This window comes from Cryptomeria japonica, chromosome 3, assembly GCF_030272615.1.
Source record: "Cryptomeria japonica chromosome 3, Sugi_1.0, whole genome shotgun sequence".
NCBI lineage: Eukaryota > Viridiplantae > Streptophyta > Pinopsida > Cupressales > Cupressaceae > Cryptomeria > Cryptomeria japonica.
The window spans coordinates 344,812,046-344,839,469 of record NC_081407.1 but is presented as its reverse complement, the minus strand read 5'-3'; positions in this window follow the sequence as shown (position 1 = coordinate 344,839,469).

Sequence of the window (27,424 nt, the reverse complement as noted above, 5' to 3'; positions counted from 1 at the left end):
GAAACACACACTTGACACACATCATGAGGCTAATGTTGTGGAAGGAACATTCACTTGACAAAGGTAGATGACAAACAAAAGGCAAACATCAACCCCCCCATGGCACTTTATAAGTAGTGCATGTACAATAAGGCACACAATGTGCAAGATTCCAAGTATACAATGCATTATGGCACATTATCTCAATGCGTTTCAATAAATAAAATGATACAATGATCAGAAGAGATAGAAGATTGGAAATAGAAAGAACAACCAAAGATGAGACATCCTACTCAAAGAAAGAGATCCCAGGACCCACAACATCCAAGATCACTAGAGTGCTGAAAAACAAAAAACTGAATAAAATATACTTGGAGCAAAATCTGGAAAGAACACTCACATGACTAGAAAGTACATAGAACAAGCTTTCCAATGATATAAAGTTTTTGAAAAATAGAGTTTGGATGCTCAAGTGATGTCCCTCGGAGTGCAAAAAGGAACCTCTAGCTTTGACAGAAAAAAACTCCATCAAAAAAGCAAAATCAAAAGTTCAAACCTCTAGATTTGTATAGAGCTCGGAAAGAGCTTTCCAACGATATAAGGTTTTTGAAAAAGCGTCTCCGTATGACCAAGTTACGACCAAAAGAAAAAAACCCCCTATTGTAGGGCATAAAGTTTTTTTTTTTCCGATGAAAATTTGCTGACACATTTGCATGTACAGCCGTACGGATTTTTCGTGCCTCGAAAAATGTGCCAATAAAAAACCATGCCCCAAATGTCTCTGTCACCAAAAATAGGCAATTTATATATCAAAATTCATGGAATCAACCTTTTGAATCCAACTGTGAGGTCCATTTGGAACCAAAATGTACCAAAAAATCATCTATCCCCATAAATGAAAAAAAACAACTGCACAAACCCCTGAATACACAGATATGAAGAACAAGGCCCAAAATCTCTCATGAAGAGAATAGGGGCAGGTAGATCTGTAGCTCTAATACCATATAAGAGTTGAGGAAAAATCAACTCTACAGCTCCCAAAGATCACCTGAATGCAAACCTATCACAGAAGGAGAGAAGCAAAATAGCTATGGAGACCAAAATTTAGAGATACAGAAAAGAGGAGTCATATTTATTGTGCAGCAAGAACGCAATTCAATAATTACAACTGTTATGAAAATACAAAGAGAGAATCCTTATAAGAGGATACTCGAAACCCTAAAGAATTATAAGATTCCTATGTTTAGCTTAAGTGTAGAGTATAATAGACTAATAATTAAATAAATAATTATTAGCTTATAAAAGATACTCTAACAAGCCTCAATCATGAAAACACACTTGCATGAAGATTGCTGCAACTTGCTACCCCATAATGCTTAGATTTGAAGAAATTTTCTCATAATACTTGTTTTAGAAGTGATTTCATGAATGCTCAATATTGTAGGTTGAAAGCGATTTAGGAAAGATTCTCCTATATAGGGTTCCCAAGGTATTTTATAAATTAGGCCTTGACCTCTAATGATCATATTAATATATCGGGATCAGGTATCAATCGACGAGAACTAGTACATCGACATATTAAAAAATGGGCCCAAATTGGGGGAACTATGGCACCTAGCACCCTAGTACACTCAGAAAGGAGATAAATAAAGGTAGTTCTAGTGTATGCAAGCTCACAACATATATTTAGATCAACATATCATCATATGACATCAATTTTATAGTGCAAAGCTAGAAATAACCTTGGAAGAGAGCTACAAGGAGACACACTAAGACAAGGTCACAAAAAAGGAGTGTGGAATTATAAAGGGTTACAATTTACGACACTACAATATGAAAAAAATATTTCAAGATATTGAATATGTTCAATCATATTTTGTCTCACATCTTTACTTGGCTTTAAATTTCCCTACATGAGTGCTAATTTGAATATTTTATTATATTAAAATGGATCAATTTTATTATAACTAATATTATAGTTGACTCAAACAATCATCTTTCTATTATGTATCAATATTAATTTATTCTAAGCTTAAGATGAACTTTATAGCATCCCCTTGTAAATACATAGATGAAGAATACAACTTGTACACATTGAACATGTAATGTACCTATACTTTTTTATATGGCTTTAATGATTCCTTGAGAGTTTGATTCTTAGATTGTAATTTGATTAATATACATATGAAGAACATGTTGTGTGTGTGTGTGTGTGTGTATTTCTAGAGCATTTATACACATGCCATCCTATGAATAAAGTAAATAGTCTACTTTGGTGATTGAAGGATTTACTGCAAGTCTTTTTAGTATCCATTTCACGTATTTTTCAATAGATAGTAATCTATACATGCATATCATGAGTAATAGGCATGCATGTTGGATTTTGTGATCAAATTACATAGTTTAATTCAATACTTAATAAACTAGGTCCTTTATATTTTAAATTTTGAGCTTGTTACATTATACCATTCTATTTATCTATTCATTGATTTCATAATTTTTTAAATTTCTATATACACTTTACTTCATATGTTGTAAAATAAGATGCGTATTGAGACAAAACGTATACATCGGCCCTTTATTAAAATTACATATAGTTTAATTGAAGGAATGGTATATTAGGTCTTTGTTATGTACTTATTTAATTGTTTCCACATGTAAACCTTATTCTTGGATACAATTTGATTTAAATGCATAAAATCATCACAATGTAATATTATCAAAGTGAACAAACATTGAATCGAATTGAATGGCAAATCCTCATCAAAAGAGGCTTGAAGTTTGTATTTTCTTGCTTATTTTTTGTTTACTTAGCTTCTTTTTAAATGTCTTTAACTTGAGTATTTTCTTGGTATTTGTGTTGTTTAGGTTAATATTGCATTTCAATCATTTTTATTTTACTTGCATTTATCTGTACACTTTTGTGGTACGCTTAGTGAGACCCACTTCATAGGTCAAATCTCATATTTTCTTGTTATTTTAGTGTTTTTATTATAGATTTTAGGTTCTTGAAAGAAAAAACGTGATATATTAGGTCAATTTCCACTTTGAAGGAAGTCATTTTGACTCTAGGTCTTTATTTACGAAACCACAGGAACGTGATGAGAAATATGGAAAGCTAATGTACTGAGAGGGGAGGGGTGAATCAGTACTCCAAAACTTTTCTTCAATAATAACTTTATTGTTATGCATAAACCGAATAGTGCAGTAACATAATATAAAGCTAAAACAAATAGATAAAAATCATACATGATTCATTCCATAACACATATATTTTAGTTACGCAGAAACTCTTGGTTAGAGAGAAAAACTGCGGTGGGGATGGCACCCACAACTTCACTACTGCAATAATAAAGAGTGCTCGGTTAGAGCTACATGTTTACCTATTTCTGATAGCTTACCCTGTTAGGAGTATCAAGATCTGTTAGATCTACCTTGCTAAAGGATTTCACAACACTTAAACTAAATGCTGCACTTGGTTAGAGGCTTTACAATTTATAGACTTGATTAGAGTCTTTTACCCTGTTAAAGGTTTCTCTTACAACTTCAAAATATTACAATAAAATCATTACAAATATCTGCAACTTTACATCTGGAATGTTATAGCAGATTCTATATGCTCACAATAAGTTACCTTGCTTATAGCATACCTCGGTAACCCATATAGTAACTCGGTAAACCCTTCTATTTACTCTGTTCTTTGACTGTTCTTTGAAAACCTTCTCGGTGACCTCCGTGTCTCTGTAACAGTGTTCTTACACTCATGCATACACACACACACTATTTAATTCTTCACTCATGCTGTATAAATAGATCTCTTATGACGGTGATCCATTCATTGCTTCGATCTTACAAATATGATTTATCGAATGAATAACCATGCAAATTGTTTCATTGGTTAGATGACCTCAAAATCATACACAATCTTTAAGTGCAATTTCCAATGTGATAACGGTTAGATGTGCCTCGATCTTGTAACACATTTTCGTATGCATGTCTAGGTTCAATGAATCTGGTAACACGTTTCACTCAGTGTATATCAACTTGGTGTGTCATCTTTGCTGCTCGGTAGACATGAAATGATACTCGGTAGACAGCTCAGTGTATACTACATTTTGAGACTTACTTTCTTCTGTAACTGACTAGACTGTTCATACCGACTGGATGTCTCGGTAGAGATAACCGACTAGAGTATATAGTATGACTTTGACATAAAACTAATGGCAACTTGATAAGTAGTAACAATCTCCCCTTTTGACATTAGTTGAGATGTTTGACAAAAACTACTTTCAAAGTTATAACTCAATAATCTATATTCTTGCAAAATTTGACTATGCTGACAGTATATACAATAGTCAATAATATAATATATCCAGATATACTCCCCTTATCGATATACTATACAAAACTTCTGATTTTGCATGCTTGATGATCTGTTCTGTGTGCTTTGCTTACTGTTCTGTTTGCTGCTCAGTTCACTGCTCTTGGATACTCTGCGTGCTCTGCTCGGTATACTCCCCTGTATATTGTTGTTTGATTTGATACTTTGATGCTTTGAATACTACACTCCCCCAATACTATATCATATTACTGTATCACTCCCCCTAGTACTATAACATATTACTCCCCAAATATATGGTATCACTCCCCCTTTTTGACAAACATCAAAAACTTAATTACCATTCAAGGGTGGTAACTAATCAAAAATGGATTTGTACTTGGTCTGGGCTTCGGTGAGAGTGACAGAGAGTGCATTCGTTACACCGTCCATTAAAGAATTCTGTGCTTGAATATCAGCCAATAGTGATATTAAGCCATCTAGAGTGCTTCCCTCTTGGGTAGTAGATAAGGAGGTGGCTCGGTTGATCTGTTCTTGGACGGATGAAAGATGAGGAAGGAATAATGTCTGAAGTGTCATTATGTCCATCCAGATCTTGTGTTCTTTATTTTTTAGGTCCAATTGTTGAGCCATGAGCTGTTGTAGCTTTGTATAAAAATTCTGAACTGAATTTGGCTTTGTGGTCAACTTACTTGAGAGATCTGTAATCCCTTTCTCAATTGCCTCTGTTTTATTCTTAATGTCTTTAATGAATAAAGAAAATGTGCAGAGTTTCTGAAATAAATAAAGAATGTGCTTGAGTTGAGGAGTCAACTTAGCAATAAATTTGACAAGTTTAACTTTGCCAATAGCTATAGCTTTCTGTACCTTTTCTATCATTTTTGCAGTGAGCTCTTTGTCTTTTAGCTTGCTCAAATACTTTGATGCATCTACTCCAGATGTCTCTATCTTTGTTAGGAGTTCATCCAGTTGAATGTGGATGGTTGCATCTGTTGATACTGTAGCTTCAGGTAGCATATCTATTAAGAGTGCTTTCACCTTCTAAAGTACCTTATTTTTCTTTTGAATGGCCATTTGCTTCTCTTGTTCGGCCTTTGCTTTGCATAGTTCACCGAAATCAATGAGTGCTTGCCTCTTTAATTTTGATATGTCTACATTGGGCAACACTATTGGCTTTGACAAATCAACTTTAAAACTATGCTTTTTCATCTTCTTTTCTTTACCTTTCACTGATGGAACTAAGACAAGGCCTTGTGAGGCTTGATGACCCTCGGTAGGTTGCTCGGTAGAGGCAACACTTTGATTGGTTTCTTTAGCCTCTGTAGAGTCCTTTGGTGTCTCGGTACTCAGTGTCTTAGTTTCAACATTTGTAGTGCTAGATGGTGCTTGAGATGTCTGTTCTTGAGTAGTGCCTTCTCTTGTTGTAGACTTGTGACCTTCGGTGCCTTGCTCCATGTCATGAGGGGCTTCGGTTGAGACAGGTTGTTTGACCGATGGATAAGGCTGAACTTGTTCCAAGACTGATTCACTAGATACAAGTTTTGCATATGCATTGCCTTCTATCATTTCCTGTTCCGGTGCCTCTGTATCCATGACATCTTCACCTATTTGAATGGTGTCAGCAGGGTCTTTCTCGGCGACATCAGGATCTTGCTCGATGACATCAACAATTTCAACTGTAGCTTGCTCACCGACATCCTTGACTTTAAAGATTTCTTGCCACTTGGCTTTTGTCTCATTTTCCACTTCAATATGCAACCCATTCATCAATTTTAAGGCTCTCTATTTGACAAGAAACTTTGAGTTGTAGGTTGTCAGATGTTCCTTTATTTCAGCTACTGACATGTTAGGAAATAGATGAATGAGACTTCTCTCTTTGATCAGTTTCTTCAAGTCCATTGCATACTTCCACCTATTATCAATATGCAAGTATAGTTCATTCGGAAGTGACTTAGCTAGTTCCAATGGAGCTAACCGGAATTTTAGAAGTGTGCAGATGACAACTTCTTCAATTTGTCTCTTCTCATCATTATTCCTGGTTTCATACTTGACATATCTAAATGATCCAAATCCTCCATATTCTTTCAGATTAGCACAAAAGTTTTCAACACTATGTATATTTACCTTCTTTCTCTTGACAATCTGGAATTTGCTTGTGTCCTCTGATTCGGTATCACTAGACTCTTTTGCCAAAATGAGTCTCCGAGTAGATTTCTTGTAGGTCTTTGTTACCTTGGGAGCAGTAACACTTTTTGTTTTCTTACTTGGTGAGGCTGCAGATGCTCTTGTGTTAGGTCGCTTTACTGGAGGTGGAGTCGGTGAGGCCTTTGATGTGTCCTGTTTCTTTCTCTTCAACACTTTTCCCTTAGGCAATTCAGTGCTTAGTGTTATAGCTGCCTCTTGGGCTTTAGATTCCTCTTCGGTAATGGCAACGGTGCCTTTGACAGGTGTAGAGGAAGATTCTTCTCCAAATTTCTCTGACAATGCCTTTATCATTTTTGTTGCTTTTCTTGTGGCTTTGGGTACTACAATGCTCATTTTTACCTTTTCCTTTACTTCCTCATAAGTTCCATACCTTAGCTCGGTAGCATGCCTCGGTAATGTGAGAAATGCATCAATTTGCTATTGTGTGATCTCAAAGTCAATCTTGTAACCCATCGGTGGCAAAGATTAAGTCCTCGGTTCCACAACATTCACATAACAGTAATCGGTGTCAACTTCAAAACATATATCATTTTTGTATTTCTCTACTAGCTGGGGTGGAATCCTATATCTGTTATGCATTTTCTCCTGAAATTTACTGAAGTAATCATCCATGATATCATTGAAATTATCTCCTAACTTCTTGATGAAGTCATTAATTTGATGGGTGATTGGTCGGTGTAGTTCCCAAACAACTTTACCGACTGATGGAAAGAATTTTTCAAAATAGAAAAACATGCATACCAGTAATGATCCAAACTTTAAAGTATTAGCTGAGTTGTTCTTCTTCAGCTTCCTGATGGTGTTCAGATTTTCAAATAGGTTCTTCAGCAACACCTCACATAGATCAATTTTCATTCCCTTTTTCACAATTTTGTAGGCCAAGTCTACTGCTGCACAGGGTACACTATTTTCCCTTGCCGATTGGAAGAAGCAGCAACCCATTAGCCTAATGGAAAATTTTAGTTCTTCATCTGTGACATTATTTAGTTTCAATCCTCTGCAATCAGATTCCACTCCGGTTAAACTGATCAATTCCTTCTATGATATCATCTTTTGGGCTCGGGCATGATCATAAATGGGGTAACCGGTAATTAGATGAATGATTTCCTTGGTAATCTTAAATGGTTGCTCTTCTAGCCACATGAAATCATTGTGAACTCTGCTTAGAACAAACTTGACCCACTGGGGTTTGAACACATGGGGATAGGTTAGGGCTTCAGTTAATCCCTTGATCTTGATGTGTTCATACTTGCTATTCAATTTACCATCGGTGCACAGCTCATCATAGGTGTCTTTAATTTCAACATGAGTGAGTTCTTCAACACGACATTTGGTGATGAATCTCACATCCTCGACTAACAACACTCTATCCAGGATGAGTGAAAAGGCGGTTTTGTCATCCGGATCTGATGCAACTTTGGGAGTCAAAGAGTATTTTAGTGAGGGCTTCTCTACATTCTTGACAACTATGGGATCTTGGATCTTGGGCGCCATTGTAGACTTCAGATAAAAGCTAACAAAGAATCCTTAGGGTTTCAGGATTTTCAAACGACTGACGCTTTATACTTAGCAGATAATGGCAACTAGGTAAGATCGGTAAACCAGCTTAACAATGCATTGAGATTGATGTAAATACCTTGAATTGCTTTGTAGGAGTTTTGATCGCCTTGGGTTCGCTTTGCTCTGCTCTCTCGAAAACTTGGTAAGTTGAAAATGACCGCGAAAATGCTTTTAAGTACACAATATGCCTTATCGGACTCTATGCCGGTTAGGTCAAAAACATTAAATGCACTCGGTTCCTCTTTAACCGGTTTACTCTCCTTTTTCCGTTTTAACCGAGTAACCAAACTTCCTTCATTCACTGACTAGACAGGCTTCCTGTATTCACCGACTTGACAGTTTTCCTGTATAGTGCTTCAAAAGACTTTGATAGAATTTCAAACTTACTAATACATCTTAATTATGTAGATTTGAATTAAGTACATGATAAAATAGGAACTGTTAAGATTTAACTTTGAGAGAATGCAGTCCCTTCATGCCTTTACTGATTAATTTGGAATAGGTGCACCTAACTTGGTAGGTAAGGTGCTTTCTTCATTTGACACAATTTCCTTCTTTTTCCAAATCGTCTTCAATTTTTCTTTTATTTCTTCAGTGTCTTTTCTAGGTTGATCTCTGCAATGTCCAGCTAAGTGTCCAACTTTGTGACAATGAAAACATGCCATACCAGGATTTCTCCATGATCTTCGGTTGTTCATTCCAAACCTTATAAAGCAGTTGGCACTTATATGTCCATATCTTCCAAACATTCACAACATATCCTTGTATTGTAATCCCATGGTACTGCAAAATACTGTTGGTAAGTATGTGTGTGAGTTCGGTAACCTCTAGCATTTGCTCGGTGTGTAGACCACATATAGTTCTTTTGCTTAAGCCAACACTTCTCGGTACTATGTCCATATCTATTGCAGTTTTTACAAAACCCTTTGAATTTTGCCTTCTGATAATTGTTAACAGACTTTGTCCTACATTGATTAGATGTGTGACCATATTTATTGCAGTTGTAACAATAACCTTTGGACTTAGTGACATTCGGTTGCTTACCTTTTCTGATTTGACACATGTTGGCAGTGTGACCTTGATTTCCACAGTAGTTGCAAATAGGCTTCTTTCTTTTGATGTTATTTTTGTTTCCAGCTTGCTTTGATGATTCTCCTCTCTCGGTAGTATGAATTCCCTTCTCGGTAGAGTCTTTTCCTTTGTAACCAAGTCCTGCATCTTTGTTGGGTCTTCTTGTATTCAGTTGCTCATCCAACATCTTTGATGCTTCATAACTCTTCTTCAGTGTTTCTTTGGATTTCTTCTCTGATTGAAGTTCATCGGTCAACCTTGATACTTCAAGTTTCAATGCTTGATTCTCATCATCTTTCAGAATTGCTTCATGATGTGCATAACCTAGTTGATCTGACGGGTTTTGTTGAATTTCAGTCAACCTTGTGATTTCATCATTCTTATCAGATACTAAGACTTCAAGTTGATGTTTCTCTCTTTCTAGATCTCTTACTTTATCCTCGGTTGTTCTCAATGCATCAAGATTTTCAGTCATCTGTGTCCTGAAATGTTCATGTTCTCTTTTCATTGCTTTCAGTTGATCAACCAGTGCTTTGTTCTTTTCTTTCAATATCCCAATCATTTCTTCAGTTTCTTCAGATATACTGTTCTCAGATGATGTCTCAATTTGTTCCACTAACTCTTGAGAGTCTTGCAAATCATCAGATAATCTTCTTCTTACTTTCAGAGATTTTGCATTTGTCTTTGCATGTCTGCAATCACTTGATTAGCATGATCCAGTTCTTCTTGCAAATACACAATCCTCCGAGATTGTTTATAGCCTTCCATTGATAAGATCTTTCTCTTTAGACAGTTAAACTCTTTTCCAAGATTCAAGCTCTGATACCAATTGTTAGGTCCAATATGGAAAGCTAATGTACTGAGAGGGGAGGGGTGAATTAGTACTCCAAAACTTTTCTTCAATAATAACTTTATTGTTATGCATAAACCGAATAGTGCAGTAACATAATATAAAGCTAAAACAAATAGATTACAATCATACATGATTCACTCCATAACACATATATTTTGGTTACGCAGAAACTCTTGGTTAGAGAGAAAAACTGTGGTGGGGATGGCACCCACAACTTCACTACTGCAATAATAAAGAGTGCTCGGTTAGATCTACATGTTTAGCTATTTATGATAGCTTACCCTATTAGGAGTATCAAGATCTATTAGATCTACCTTGCTAAAGGATTTCACAACACTTAAACTAAATGCCGCACTTGGTTAGAGGCTTTACAATTTATAGACTTGATTAGAGTCTTTTACCCTGTTAAAGGTTTCTCTTACAACTTCAAAATATTACAATAAAATCATTACAAATATTTGCAACTTTACATCTGGAATGTTATAGCAGATTCTATGTGCTCACAATAAGTTACCTTGCTTATAGCATACCTTGGTAACCCATATAGTAACTCGGTAAACCCTTTTGTTTACTTTGTTCTTCGGCTGTTCTTTGAAAACCTTCTCAGTGACCTCTGTGTCTCTGTAACAGTCTTCTTACACTCATGCATACACACACACACACACTATTTAATTCTTCACTCATGCTGTATAAATAGATCTCTTATGATGGTGATCCATTCATTGCTTCGATCTTACAAATATGATTTATTGAATGAATAACCATGCAAATTGTTTCATTGGTTAGATGACCTCAAAATCATACACAATCTTTAAGTGCAATTTCCAATGTGATAACGGTTAGATGTGCCTCGATCTTGTAACACGTTTTCATATGCATGTCCAGGTTCAATGAACCTGGTAACACGTTTCACTCGGTGTATATCAACTCGGTGTGTCATCTTTGCTGCTCGGTAGACATGAAATGATACTCGGTAGATAGCTCGATGTATTCTATGTTTTGAGACTTACTTTCTTCTGTAACCGACTAGACTGTTCATACCAACTAAATGTCTCGGTAGAGATAACCGACTAGAGTATATAGTATGACTTTGACATAAAACTAATGGCAACTTGATAAGTAGTAACAAATATTGCATTTCAATCATTTTTATTTTACTCACATTTATCTGCACACTTTTGTGGTACACTCAGTGAGACCCACTTCATAGGTCAAATCTCATATTTTCTTGTTATTTCAGTGTTTTTATTATAGATTTTAGGTTCTTGAAAGAAAAAACGTGATATATTAGGTCAATTTCCACTTCGAAGGAAGTCATTTTGACTCTAGGTCTTTATTTACGAAACCACAGGAATGTGACGAGAAATTGTGGGAACGCACGATGAGAAACAATGGGAACGCATTCCCACCCTTTTACTGTCAGGTATACAGTTTTTGTATTTTAATAGTATCTGTGAGTTGACAAACCATGGGTTTTCTTTGGTAAATTTGTCTTCTGCATTTTCTATTCTTTGATTTCTACTTTTTCTTTAGTTTTATGAAAAACAACGGGTTTGAATTGACATGTAGTGGATTTGCAGGTAGAATTAGAAACAATGGATTTGAACTGTGAAACTGTGGGAACACTGTTTTCCTTGTTTTTTTAAGTGCTTTTCCAGCTTCTTAATCTCATCTGGTTTTTACTAATCTGCTAGCATTTCACCATTTTTTGGTCTCACTAATGTTTTTGTAGGTATTTCAATTGTAGAAGGCCCCCAAAATAAAACACTAACCCGTTTGCTTGTAGGACCGCCAAAGAAGGGGTTGGTCTAAGACAAATTTGGTTTAAAATTTAATCTTGTGTCTTTTTTTAAAGTTTAGAGCACACTTCATTTTAATAAGGGAATTAATCAAGTGTTTGTCGTGTTTGGAAAAGTTATAATTGGTGTATGTTCTCCCCTTACCTTCTATGGAACCTAGGTGATGAAAAGCCTTGTAAATTTTCACTTTGTGTTTAGATTAAATCCCTCAAAAGATAACATACAAGTATCCTCTCCCCTTGCACTTTGTGCAATCTTGGGTGTAAGAGAAAGTGTACTACCTTTTAGTAGTGAGCTTGCTTTGGGGAAAAAAGTAGTCACCCCACGAGTGACTCAAAGTGGTGCTTTCCTTCGGTTTTCTATATAAATTGACAAAGGCGAAAGCCCGAGTTTACTTGGTGAAAAGCATACTCCGACGATTCCCTCAATATCCACATTCATGTGAGTTGCATCAAAATCCTTTAACAAGGACCGTGATAGGCTCTTAAGTGAGTCATCATCGAATGAGTAGCCATCAAGCCCCCAAATTGTGACTAAATACCTTGTTTTAAAGGCAAAAAATACCATACTTGGTGGTTCAGGGTGTGCAAATTGTACCCCATAGATACTTTTCATGTACCCTTCGTAATGAGATAAATTTTTTTCCTAGATTTTTCAATCTTAGAGTTAAGAGAAAAGGCGCGTCAGTGCAGTGCTAGGGGAGTGTGTGCCACCTAATCTCTATCTATCCGTTGTGTCTAAGGTATTCTATTATAAGAGCTCCACAATCAAGTAGTATCTGTATTCCAAGCCTTAAGTTAATTGCTTCAACTATTTTCATGTTTAAACCAATAACTGTTATCGGGTAAAAGCACAAACTGTGTCACCATTTCAGGCCAACTTATTAGCACAAGTGAATTTAAGTAATTCTAACTAAAAATTAATTTTAGTCAAACGTATGGTCTATATAGATTCATTATAGATAAGTTATATATGGGCCACAACTTTTCCAATTGGAAATGTCTACTAAATGTATATTTTATACCACTTTGGGTTTTAATTACCAAAAAAAGAAAAGAAAAAAACTCGATGTTTCAACAACTCCTACTCTTATAAATAATATTTTTTTTGAAATGTAAAATACCCTTTTATAGATCGATATGCGAATTTTTCAAAATATTTATATTTTAATATTTTAATTAGTTTTTAATATTTTATATTGTTATTTTATTGAAAGTAGGTCACCAACACTAAAATACAAGGTTGATTATCTTGTAAGGAAAAATACTAAAATTTATTTAAAAAATTAAAAAAAAAATGATGCACTAGAGAAAAGAATTAATGTCAAGATGATATAACTCTTTTCTAATTTGGATAAATAAGTAAGAAAAAAGGTGGCGGAAATTGGAAAGAGATATTTCAGCACACACAACTTTTCAAATTTATTGAAAAAATATATATTTATAAAAAATAGTAAAAAATATATCAATGCACTAAAGTTTCAAGCTATCAATATACACAAAAAAATTTAAGAAAAAAGGTAAAATATACAAAATAAAGTGTGGTGGCTTGTGTAACTTCAATTTCAACATTTTATCAACAACTAAATTACGGTGTTTACTTTATTAAAAACTACATTCAAATATTTTTTAAAATTTTTGTTAAAATTACAAACATCAAATCGACAAAAGAATATAAATTTTATTAGTTTACATCGAAAATTTAAAACATATATTTCACTTTCTATTGATTTAATTTAAAAAGTTGAATCAACATTTACCATTTCCTTTGTAAAAGTGTGACACAACTTTGTACTTTTACCCTATCATTTGGGTTAATTTAGACCCTCATACTTCATTTGAGTCAGATAATTATCTTTGTGCTTGATGTGTGTGTGCCACAAAAACTATCTTTTGCAAATAAGAGTCAAAACCTAGTCCAGTGGATTTGTTGTCCGAGTCTTGTTTCATCATATAACCTATCATCCAATGGGTTTACTATCATAAACCATGGGTTTACACTTTGTTCTAGCGGGAATGCATGTTTGCACTATTACTCTGCCAAAATTTTAAACATCGGGTTTGTATCATCATCCAACGGGTTTGCATGTTGTCCAAACAAAACTTTTATCCAGCAAGTCATCATAATCATCTATTCCAATCCCAATTTGCATCTTCATAATCATCATCCTAGTCCGAGCTTAATCCAAATGCTAATTTGGGCTTGATTCCCATCGTAATTTGAGCAAAAAATCCAAATCCTAGTATGAGTTGTTGGCATTGATGTCAACCGGTATAGGATGGCTATCGGTATAAGAGACGTATTTGTAGCACTGTCATTAATGCATATCGGATGTGATGTCTTTGATGTCACCTAGCTTAGCAGGTCACCGATAATAGAAATAATGTCTTTTAGTACAATGACTATTGGAGTCACCGGTACACAAGTTAGTGTTTGACTTGTGTTGAAGATATGGACAAGAGATTGATATGATATAACAACCAGTAAATGATATCTGTAAGAGAGCAGGATGAGGATGCTGGTTGGTTGATTGTGATGAAGAGGGGGAATGTTATGTAAATCACATCAACACCAGAGGAGAAGGATGTACAAGTCACCGTTACAGTGTGTGGATGTCAATCAGCTGGACTCCCACTAGATAAAAATGCAGTCACTATTTGAAGAGATGGCTGACAGTGAATGTGCCCCAACCAGATCACATGTGCCTGTTTTAAGACATGCTACTCAAACAGGGAAGCCACATTGGTGCATTGTAGGATGTAGATGACAAGGATCCACTCCCATCGATAAGTGGAACTTATCTCCTATTATTGAAAGTGTGCATCATAGTGTTGTGAGATAAGACTAAAGTATAAGGCAGGTGATTGAAGGCTCACATCAAATGAATTGATGAAACACTATGTTTCCTTTGGTGCATGAGATCAAATATATGCACCGGATTTGTCAAGTAGACATGATGTATTGCCGGTATAGAGATTGAAGGATATGTTTGTCATCTTGACAAACCGGTTGAGATGATATCTGGGTTGATGATGAAGAAGGCAAGGCTGAGAAGCTGCAGATAGAGAGTGCAACTAGTATGCAGATGCCTCAAATAGAAACAGTTGAAGGTTGATGACATGATTTCATCAAGGGTGCTCACCGGTAAGTATGAGAACCGGTAAGAGAACAAATAGGCTAAGTGATGTGCTTCTTCTTGATGAAGATGAGCATATGGTGGATTGATATGTTTGGCAGTCGGCAAAGGTGCTCTGTCATAAGGGATGCCAAGTGCAAGGTAATGACAAAACGGTTAGGGTATAACAGACAAGGTTAGTAAGCTGGTAGATGAATCTGATAATGGTGTTTGTTGGTGACCAAGACTAGTCGACACATGGGTCTTTGTTGAGATGGATATCAACAAAGATGCCACGTGGAGTTGAGGTGGCATGCATGCACAGGTCGGTGAAGTGTCTGTTCGTGAGGTAGATGGTGGTAGGTCGACATTTATGTTGACTGCGTGATTCATGGGATGTGCAGTAGAGGTTTACGACTCGAGGTCAAATGGACAACAAAGATCCAGGACAAACTGTTTGAGAAGATCGAGGTAGGTGAAGGAAACCGCGAAGCCATTCCTGGTGATTGACCAGGAGATCAGTTAACAAATTAAAAGCAAACTGCTAAATGAGGAAGGTGTGTTCAGGAAGGCACAACAATGGTAGGATTGATTGATATGTTGTAGTTCATCAATCAAGGCGATCAAATCTAGTGAGATCTGATTGGATTTGGTTTGCCTTGGGGTCAAAGAAGAAACCATAACCACCTGAAGTTTGAATTGATTTTTGGCAGGAAAATCAGTTTATAAATATGCATGCCAAATCAATGAAGGCTGCCGCTGAATGAGAGGGTGTTGCTACTAAAGAAGTGAAATCAGTCAAGTGCTCACCAAGAAAAAGAAGGAGAGACTGAGTGTGAGAAAGAACATGGTTGAAGAGCTCAACCGACAATAGTGAGGCAACTGGTAGTCAGCCATTGAGTCTGATAGAGAAGTAAACCGGTGGTGACCATACCTGCAGAGAAGAGTTGCAGAATACTACAGATAAGGCAAGCTGAGAACTGACATAAATCAGATGGTAGACATATGACTAAGTTATCAAGACCAGTGGTGGAGAGAAGCAATGTAGCAGAGAGAAGAGAGAACTGATAGAGAGGTGAACCAACAAATAAGAAGAAGAGACCGAACCGAGGAAGGTGCAACATAGAGTAAGTTGCATTAGGAGATAGAGTTGAAACTTAGAGGTAAGTAGAGAATCAACAAAGAATTGGAGAGAGGAGAACCAGTAGAGAGATTTGCAGAAGAGTTACAAAATTCATTTGTAACAAGACTATTACTTTTTTAATTGAATATACTCATAGTAGACCACTGAGTTGGAGCTCGGTGCAGGGGTTGTAGCTCCTTGGGTTGGTGCCCTAAATCAGGGGTTGGTGCCCTAAACATTGTAATCAAAGATTCATTGTGAGGCTCGATTGGAGCAGTAGACTCCAACATCATTTCTCATCGAGGTTTTTCCCATCTTGGGTTTTCCTCGTATATGCTTGTGTTATGTGATGTCCTTTCATGTGTGATTGCATTTGTGATATTCTCCCATCTAACCGGTAATTCTGTTTTCTGTTAGATTTGATAACCGATACACATACATAGGATAGTTAAAGGGAAAAGTTTGTAAGCCATTGATTCACCACCCCCTCTCAGTGGCACATTGTGTCTAACATGAGCTTGTTGTCAATCCTATTATGAGATTTTGTCTGTCATCAATCTTAATCCTTTATCCCTATCTAACTAATCAACTAATCATCATGTATCAATCTTATTCTGATTAGTTTCACTATCCTTCATTTTCTTCCACTTTACCCCATTTTGATGATGATGATAGTCTTGTTGATCAAGATGTGTAATCAATTGAAAACTTTGATGCCATCATCCTTAGCAAGATTACTCAAGCATCAAATACCAAGATCCAATCATCCATCCTAGCTACCCCATCATGCCTCCATGCACACCCACTCCTAATCCTTATCACACCTTTGACAAGGGAAATCCATTAAGTCATCCACCCACAAATTCCTCATATGTCACACCCACATATCCCCCTCACGCAATATCCATTCCTTTACTTACCCCCATGGTCCTATCCCAACCTCCTTCTTTTCATAACAACACTACCACCTATATCGCTAATCCAAATCCACTATCTCATTATCCACCAATCCAATATGTTATTCTTACTCTTGATCCTCCATCAAATCCCACTCCATCCTATCTTAGTCTACCATCCACTTTATCCTATCTCAATCCACCATCAAATTCCACTCCATCATACGTTACTCCATCAAATTCCACTTCATAATACCTCAAATCACCTTTATCCGCCCCATCCTATATTAATTTATCACCATCCACTCCATCTTATCGCAATCCACCACCCTCCATTCCCTTCTCCACTTCTCCAACTTCCCTTCCACCTCCCATACCTATCATTCCTCTTTCTCATCCTAACACCATAAAAAAAATCATCCATTGAAACCATCATTCAAATCCAATCCAATGAGCCTTTTATCTTTTTGATGCTCTGCTAAATGGACAAGGTTAGCAAATGACAAACAACACGAGACACAAGAAATCGTTAGTGTTAGTCAATCAAAAACTAATCTAAATAGGCATATGAAAAGAGATACTAAAATCATGCTAATATATCTAACAAATGAAACAAAGACAATAAGGCATCTCCAAATGCCTCTTAGCATACTATTAGCTCCTTCTCCCTTATTCCTCTCCTCTCCAAGTTCCAAAATAGTGTAGCTCTCAGCAGCTTTTTGCACTATGGATGCTTATGGAGGATTGAGATTTGAGTATTGTGCTCTAAATGTAAAATGAAAAGCTAAAATACTAGATGATATTAAAATGATTGATATCAACCAAAATAACAAGATTTTAGTTTGCTATGCTAAATGCTCTCTAAAATGCCTATAGGTTAAATGCATACAAGTTTTCAGGATCTGGATTATGAAGAAATGAGCTCTATTTATAGGGAAAATGGAGCAATGGATGGTTGAGATTGAGCAATCTCAACAAGGGTCAGGATTGAATGATTTCAAATCCATGTGAGGGCTTTCAACCCAATCCCAGGATGACAAGTGTCAATGTGAGATAGGTTGAGAGGAGAGGGAATAAGCATTAAATGCTTGATATGACCTTGGGAATTAAAGTCAAGGTTAGTTGAATGAATAAACTCTTTATTCAAAGAATAAAGCTTTTATCCAATGGATAAACTCTTGTGCCAATGTAAAAAGGGATAAATATGGTCAAAACAATAAATGTTTGGGGAGACAAGTTTGAAATAACCATAAATGGTTATGTAAGAGCCATAAATGGTCATGTAAGAGCCATTAGTGGTCTTGGAAGACTTTGGGGGTTAATTTGTTGAACACACAAAGCATTAAATGCTTTTCAAAGACTTTTGAAGTCTTTGAGAAGTGACTCCATTTTGCTTAGGAATGCGACAATAATTAAGGGATGGATTAGGCTAATTAGGAAGGGGTTAGAAGAATCTAGAAGGAGATTTAGGAATGCAATTGGATTTGGTGGGTGAGGGAAAATAAGATTTTATTAAAATAAAAATTCATTTATTCCAATAAATGTGTGCAAGTTGCATTTGTAGGAAAATGCAACTGGGGGGGGATAATGATTTAAATAAATGTTTTTATTTAATTTATTTAAAAGATGAAAAAGGTATTTTAATTAAATAAATAGATTTTATTTATTTAATTGATTGTGAATTTGGTTTAATGAATGAATTAAAATAAATTGAATAATTTATTTAATTAATAGGAGAATGTTTGGAGATGAATTAATTAAATATTTATTTAATTAATTTGATGGCTAGTAGATTTTTAATCAAATAAATAGCGAATATTTATTTAATTAATCTGGACAGATTTGTGTGACTACATTTGCCCCTCTTTGAGATGGTGCGGTTTATCGCGTCGTTTCAAAGAAAGAAAAATAGGTGTGAAGAAATGCCCCATAAAATGTAAATTTAATGGGTGGTATGCCCTCTCGAGAGATGGGCCAATTTTTTTTGAAAAATCGGGCGATCTCTCGAAAAAGAATGAAAATTGGTAGAGTGTTAGAAGAAAAAGAGTTAGCCATACGGGTGAAAAATAGAAGAAAATGGGGGTAAAATGGAGAAATGGGGAGCTCGGGAAGTTTACGGGGACCACGGCGGTGAGTGGGGGGAAGTTATGGTGACGGTGAAGGGTATAAATGGGGTGAAAGGGATGAAAACAGGATCATTTGTGACCGCGACCAGTGTGAAACCAGAGCTCTGATAGTGACTTTTTGGAGGAGTGAGCAGCAGTCAGGATGCCGATACCGATTACAGAGCATAGATTTGAGCGAGTCCGACAGTTCCAGCGGCCAGACAACTATGGACCAGCAGTACGCAAATTGGAATTTTGAATTTTTAAGCATTTTTGATAGGCTTTTTGCTGAGTCTAAGTCGAGTCGGAGCAAAAGCGCTGAAACTATGGTTTTGGCGCTTTTGCTCAATGAACTAGTGCTATGGTGCCGCAATGGCGCTATTGGCCTATTGTTTGAGTGCTTTTGAAATGTTTTAGCGCTATTGTATGCATGTTTAGGCGCTATTGATTAATAAGCGCTATTGAGTGCTTAATTGAGTGCTATTGCTCTTAATTAGCACTACTGTGTAGTTGTTTTAGCGCATTTGTAGTTTGAGCACTATTGGATAGCTGATTGAGCACTTTTGTTAGGGTTGTAGCGCTATTGTTGAGAAACTAGCGCTGTTGTTGGTAAAATAGCACTTTTGTTTTAGGATAAAGAGATGCCCTTGTTTGGATGAAGAAAATCTCCTGATGCCAATGATGGAGGGATGGCGATGTGAAGTGGGAGTTGTTTTGAACCATAGCAGTCTGATGAGACTTAGGTCATTTTAAGGATAAATGCCCGTTTGAAGTCTAGGTGGCCATGATTGCTTACCTGTTGAGACCCGAAGATACTTGATTAAAGTATCTGTTGATAGTCTAGGTTTAAACTTTAAGAAAGTTTGAAAACAAAACAATTGATGATGATTGATGAATGTCCATGTGCAGGAGGATCTAGGCATGTTGCAGTTACGCGAGAGACATCCTGCGACACAGGGGTTGCGAGATCGATTGATAGAGGCAGAGATAGATTGTATTGCCGCGACTGGATTGTATGAGGTGGTGCACATGCTCGTGATTCAGATGAATCATGGTTTGAGCACAGCGTTAGCTGAGCGATGGCACAGTGAGACGTGCACCTTCCATCTGGCACAAGGGGAGATGACAGTGACCCTAGAGGATGTGTGGCGCATCCTGCGGATTCCGATTCGGGGGGAGCTGATCACATATGACAGATCTTGGGGGACCCTTGCAGTTCAAAGGTTTTTTGATGAGGATGTTTTTATTGATGATGGTTCTATTGCTTAGGAGGAGATAGTTGCGTTATATGAGCCTCTACCAGCAGTTCTATCAGGTATCGTGGGAGGACTTCTGTGTCCTAACAGGCGATCACATGGTTTGGCCGTGGGATGGGGGCAGGTGATCAAGATGATGATTACTGAGGGGACTCGATTTGCGTGGGGGCCGTGCGTGCTGGCACACCTGTACCAGGAGCTTCATGAGGTGGTTTACCGGGGGAGGGGTTCCTTAGCAGTGGGCATGATGCTGCTGCATATTTGGGCCTAGGAGCACCTACCAGTGACTCGACCAGTGAGTCTGAGGTTCCGTGTAGTAGATCAACCGTATATGTTCATGTATAGCGGCATGATGAGTCAGCCCCATCTGGGGAAGTTAGAGTGGTGGCGGCGGGCACTGGACGATCTTTATGCAGTCATATGGCGACCACACTTGGAGTGTGAGCCATGGGATGATGATGCAGAGGCACTGCCCTATGTTTTTATGACCCGATTCCTCATTGGGAGGACCTCGTACCATGTGGAGAGATAGGTGCCCGGGAGAGTTCTGAGACAGTTTGGACTGCCTAGTGGATCAGGGGAGTATGCTCAGGTTATTCAGGAGAGGTACGCATGGGAGCCAGTGCTACCATATGATCAGGCACTAGCAGAGTTTCAGATGCTACAGGTGAGACCGTGGGACATACGACCGAGGGTCGTGGATGCAGGAGTATCGGATGAGTATATGCAGTACCGGACGGTGCACCCGATCTTACGGATATCCGATCTAGTAGAGCTAACCCGGATTTTGAGGATGAGAGGGGACGGAGATGGAGGAGGGTAGGAGGTCGAGGACCGAGGGTAGGTGGAGGAGGTTGAGGAGAGCGAGGAGGAGGTGGAGGTGGAGGAGGTGGAGGAGGAGGAGGTGGTGGGTTGGGGATGCGGATTCAACGGAGAGGGAGAGGTGGACTGCCTCTATGGATAACACAGGGACCATTGGTAAGGGAGGAGTTCAGCTAGGTGGGAGGGGGATGGAGAGGGAGATCCCGGTGGACAGAGGGGAGGGAGCTATTGGAGAGGGTGGTACAGGTGAGGCTGCTATGGATACCGAGGAGGGAGCCACGGGAGATCTTCGAGATCACATGATAGCAGATTTGCAAACCCAGATAGAGGATTTGGAGGCGGAGGTGGCGGCTAGGGATGTGCAACTATTTGCACGGGAGTCAGAGTTGGCAGTGGTGCTTCAGGAGAGGGATAGTGCAGTGGAGAGATTGGTAGAGCTGCAGGAGAGAGTCCGGATTGGAGTAGGAGCACAGGGGCCTACGAGGGAGGTGATGAGGGAGATGCGACGAGCACAGGCGGAGATAGACTATTGGCGGGGTTTATATGAGCAAGTGGTTCCAGCTAGTTAGCAAGCTCTTAGCTATTCTTAGATGCGGCAGGCTAGATTAGAGCAATCGCAGAGGGTGCAGAGCAGTGGGGGTGTGATGGGTCCTCTGCAGAGAGAGAGATCAAGGGATGCAGGAGTGATTGGGGGTTCGATGAGGCCTCCATGGAGAGATGGATCAGGTGGTGCGAGCACCAGTGGGGGAGCAGGTGGCGATGGTGGTACAACATCTGGCTAGAGTGGCATTTGAGAGAGCATTTTTGCATATATGTATTGTATCATTTGTTTATTTTTTGGACTGTATCTTGGATGGCTCTTGGTAGCTAATTTTGTAGACTTCATTGTACTCTGATATATGAGATGATATATATGAGGAGATCCCATATTTTGATGATATGCAGTTGATTATGTATGGATGTTTATGCAGGATGATGAGTTATTGCTTAGATGGATATGTGTATATGTATGCATTTGATGAGATGTTTCTTATATGCATGTTTTTATGATGATTTATGATGTGGGATACTGACATATGAATGCAGGTTTATATATGTATGATTTATTTGATTTTTGATGTAATGCTTTATGCATGTAATGCTATGATGACGATGTATGTTTATGATGAGTTAGGAACAGGATTTTGGTGTTTCCTATTGTGATATAATGATGAGATAATTTATGCGATGATGTTAATGTAATGGTTGAATGAATGATGTTTGTGTATGGATATGCATCTAGATGTTTTTAGATGAATGTAATATGGATGAACAAAATGTGGAGTACAAATGTTTATATGATAATGCCTAAATGAATGCATATGTAAAATGGATATATATAAAATGGTATGAACCAATGTGTTTTTGGAAACAAATGGTTTTATGATTCTAAATGCGTAAATATGTTTAAGTAAAAATGATAATACAACTCCTGGTTTTAATAACTGCACCTTAATGCAATTTAAAAAGAGGATAATGAATGCAATGTGAATGAATCTTAAAAAAATGAGCAGAATAAGATACTTAATAATGGATGAATGAATGCACCTTTTCACTAATGAATGTATGCAATGATAAATGATAAAAAATGATGAAATGACGATGGATAAATGATAAATGAATGCATAGTAAATGGCTTAATCAAGGACAATTTGATCCCACGAATGAATCTAATTATTTATGATTGATGCAATGATGCAAATGAGTAATGAAAAACTAATGTCAAAAATGAACTATATGCAATGTTAAGTTAAAAATGACATGAATGTACTTAATGCAAGATGCAACTAAATGCGATGATGATATGACCATGAGGAATGCAAGGTTTTTGAGACTTTGCATGATGCATTGATGATGTATCAGAGGACTCGGTCGTGATTGTATCCAAGACCAGCTCAATTCTTACATAACTTGTTCATACGAACCTTGTTTACTTTTGGCATATAAATCATACATATGAATGAGTGAATGGATGGGTGATATGCAACAAAATGCAAGATATAAACAGATGAGATGGAAATGATGTTCCATAGTGCTCTATTTTCATCATTGAGCTTTTAAAATGTTGGAAGAGAATACAAGCATCTTGACATAATGATTCAAGATGACCTGAGTATTCCTTACATGGATTTATATAGCAAGTTAATACAAACGACTTGATATAAGGGTCAAGTCGACCAGAGTATTGCTTGCGAAACAGACAAGGATTATCTCCGTTCATGCATGACTTGGATCGTCCTCCTTGATCTTAGGCTGATCATATCCTGAGACAAGTGCATACCGTACTAAGAGATAAAAACCTTTATCCAAATTGGATGAGGGGGAAGGAACCAAAGGAAGAGCAATGTTCCTGCAAACAAACAATATATACATAAAGAATAAAGAATAAGGATCCTTGGTAATGGTTCATGCTCATATGGTCGAGGTATACGCTGTAGTCAGCAAGCCGTAATGATCTATGACTGTATTTGGCATAAGATTACGTAGCTTGGTGAACTTCCCACATAGACACCATTAGTACATGCCCCAGAACTTCATAAATAATGCGCAAACGATACAAAATATTGCTGAAAGATCCCAATACAGAGAAATGAATGATTGTACTCACAAATCAACCAAGTATTTGATAGCTTAACATAATTTTCTTGTCAAAGAAAACGTCACTTTTTGTCTTTGTTTTGGTAAGGAAGGATGCATCCTTGTTAAAGACAATTTCCGATTTGTTGATGTTGATTGTGTGGTTTGATTGATAAGTGGTCATCGTGTGAGGATTTTGTCAATGTTTGTTTTGTATCTGTGCGGATGAGTATGTACAAGGTGTTGCCATGTTTTTGTGTGATTTTCAATGGTTTTTTCGTTGTTTTTGGACTTTTGTATTGTTTTTGAATATTTTTAGTATTTTGTGAGACGTTTTTGAATGTTTTTGGATTTTGTGAGACATTTTTGAATGTTTTTGGATTTTATGAGACATTTTTGATTTTTTTTTTTTTTTTTTGATTTTGTGAGATATATTTGAATGTTTTACCTAATGAATTACCAGTAATGTAGAATCCACTTCCATCATCTAGTTTTTAAGGGTATTGCCCCCAAGTGTAGGCATGACTATGACAGAGTGGGATGCAAGACGCATGAAGTACTATCTCTTTATTGCAGATCAAATAACAAGCCATGGTTTGGATGGATGGATGTGTGTATGTATGAATGTGATCGCAACGAGCCGGAAAGATAATGGAGTCATAGCCTTTACAAATGGCGCCTGTTTGCAAGGTTTTCACCATCGCACTTACCCAAGGTGCCACCGGAGTCGTTGTTCACCGTTTGGATGCATGATTTTTCTTTACTTTTTTTGATGTTTTTTGTATTTTCTTTAGGACATTTTTTTGAATGTTTTTGGTATTTTCTGGTATCCAAGGGAGCCTGATGCTCTGTACAGCTTAGGTATAAAACTGTTTGAGGTGCATGCTATTGATTGGATCTGCGAGCGGTTCTCCTTCTGATGTAGCCAACTGATATGCTCCGGATCCGAATACAGTAGTGACAACATATGGGCCCAACCAGTTTGATTCAAACTTGCCCTGATGTTCTCTGTTTGGTTGGTTACGAGGATTCTCTTAGAGAACAAGATCACCTACCTCAAATGTACGAGATCTAACTCAGTGATTGTAGCTTCTACCCATGCGCTGCTGATAGGCTTTGAGGTGATTGTATGCAGCTTGTCGCTTCTCATCAAGTAATTCTAAGTCCTGAAGACGAGATACTCTATATGCTTCATCATCAATGAGATTGTGCAAGGAAACTCATAGTGATGGTATCTCCACCTCAATAGGTAAGATAGCTTCGGTGCCATAGACCAATGAGTAGTTGCACCTGTAGGGGTTCGAATGCTAGTTCGATATACCCATAGTGCTAGATTTAGTTGAACATGCCAATCATGGTTGGCATCATTGACTGTCTTCTTTAGGATCCTCAATATGTTTTTATTGGATGCTTTAGCCTGACCATTGCCTTGTGGGTAATAGGGAGTGGAAAAGTGGTGTTGGATATGAAATTTCTCACAAAGTTCATGGACATCCTGATTTTTGAAAGGAAGACCGTTATCTGTGATGATGGACATGGGCACACCATACCGGCAGATGATGTAGTTGAGGATGAATGAGGTGATTTGCTTGCCGGTGACTTGGGTAAGTGGAACAGCTTCGATCCACTTTGTGAAATATTCGGTGGCGGTAATAATGAATTTATGGCCATTGGATGAAGATGGATGAATCTTACCCACAAGGTCAAGGCCCCATTGGCAGAAAGGCCATGGTTTTGTGATTGGTTGCAGTTCCTGGGCTGGTGCATGTATCAGGTCACCATAAACTTGACATTTCTTGCATTTTCTGACAAAGTAGTAGGAATCTTTTTCCATAGATGGCCAATAGTATCCATTGCGCAAGAGTTTCTTGGCTAGTGACGGACCACTTGAGTGAGTCCCGCAAATTCCTTCATGGACTTCTTCCAAAGCTTTTGTTATCTCGCCTTGTTCCAGACATCGAAGGAGAGTACCATCAAGACTGCGTCAGTATAGGGTCTTGGCAATAATGGTATATCGAGCAGTTTGGCGAATGAAGGTTTTATGTTGGTTATTCGATTGGTTGGGAGGAAGGGTGTGATCGCGAAGATAGGTGTAGAATTCACCGTACCATGGGGATTCAAAACTGATAAGGCGACATATCATTTCAGATTCGGGGATATCATAAGCGGGAATCCAAAGCTGTTCTACCAAGAACTCGTAGCGTGTTGAATTCTATGGAAGATCTAGGAGAGATGCGATGGTAGCCATAGCGTCAGCAGCTCGATTCTAATCTCTTGGTATCTGCTCAAAAGTGATAGTAGTAAATGATGTCTTTAGATTGTCCACCATTTGCCTATATGGCATGAGTTTATCATCCTTGGTCTGATATTCATCTGTTGCTTGTCGAATGACTAGTTGGGAGTCGCCATATACTTGTAGTTCTTGTAATTTCCATTGTATGGCTAACCTGAGTCACATGATCAAGGCCTCATACTCTGCTATGTTGTTGGTGCATGGAAATGTGAGCCTGTAAGACTTTGGGATGCTGTCACCTTGAGGTGTGATAAACATAATGCTTTCCCTCGAGCCATGCCTAGTGTATGAACCATCAAAGTATAGTTTCCATGGTTGTGTTGTTGTGATCATGAATATCTCTTCATCTGGAAAATTGGAAATGAGAGGATGATCGCCTATGAGGGGTGCATCGGCCAACTGATCTGCAATAACTTGACCTTTGATAGGTTTACGGTCTACGTACTCGATGTCAAATTCACTTAGAATCATCACCCATTTGGCCAAGCGACCTATCAATGCTGTTTTGCTGAGTAAATACTTGAGTGGATCAATCTTTGCAATGAGTTGCACCTTGTGTGTTAATAGATAGTGCCTTAGTTTAGTGGCTGCTAAGATTACTGCTAAGCAAGCTCGCTCAATAGGTGTGTAATTGAGTTCATAGCCTACTAGTGTGCGAGAGATGTAGTAAACAACACATTCTTTTCCTTCTGCATTATGTTGTGCCAGTAGGACACCCAATGCTGTACTTGTTGCTGAGATATAGAGTAACAACGACCTACTTGGATCTGGTGGGATTAGCAATGGTGGATTCATGAGATAGTCTTTAAGTGTCTGAAATGCTTGCTGGCATCGGGCATCCCACTGAAAGCGGATGTTCTTATGTAGCAGGTGTGTGAATGGGTGACACTTATCAGCCAATTGTGCAATGAATCTTCGGATGGATTGAAGCCGCCCTTGTAATGTCCTTAGCTGACTGATATTCTTTGGTGGGGGCAAGTCCATGATTGCTTTTACCTTTGCTGGGTTGACCTCAATACCTTTGCTTGAGATAATGTATCCTAGAAGCTTCCCGGAGGTTACTCCAAAGACACATTTCTTTGGGTTGAGTCGAACATGGTATTGTTCCAGTCTATCAAAGATTTTATCTAAGACGTGGAGATGCCCTTCTCTGGTGAGTGATTTTTCTAGTAAGTCATCAACATAATATTCCATCATAGTATGCATCATGTCATGGAAGATGGTGGTCATTGCTCTTTGATAGGTCGCTCCTGCATTCTTTAGACCAAAAGGCATTACATTCCAACAATATGTGCCCCATGGACAGGTGAAGGCTATCTTATGTTGATCTTCTGGTGCGATCTTTATCTGATTGTATCCAGAAAAGCCATCCATGAGTGAAAGCATGGCATG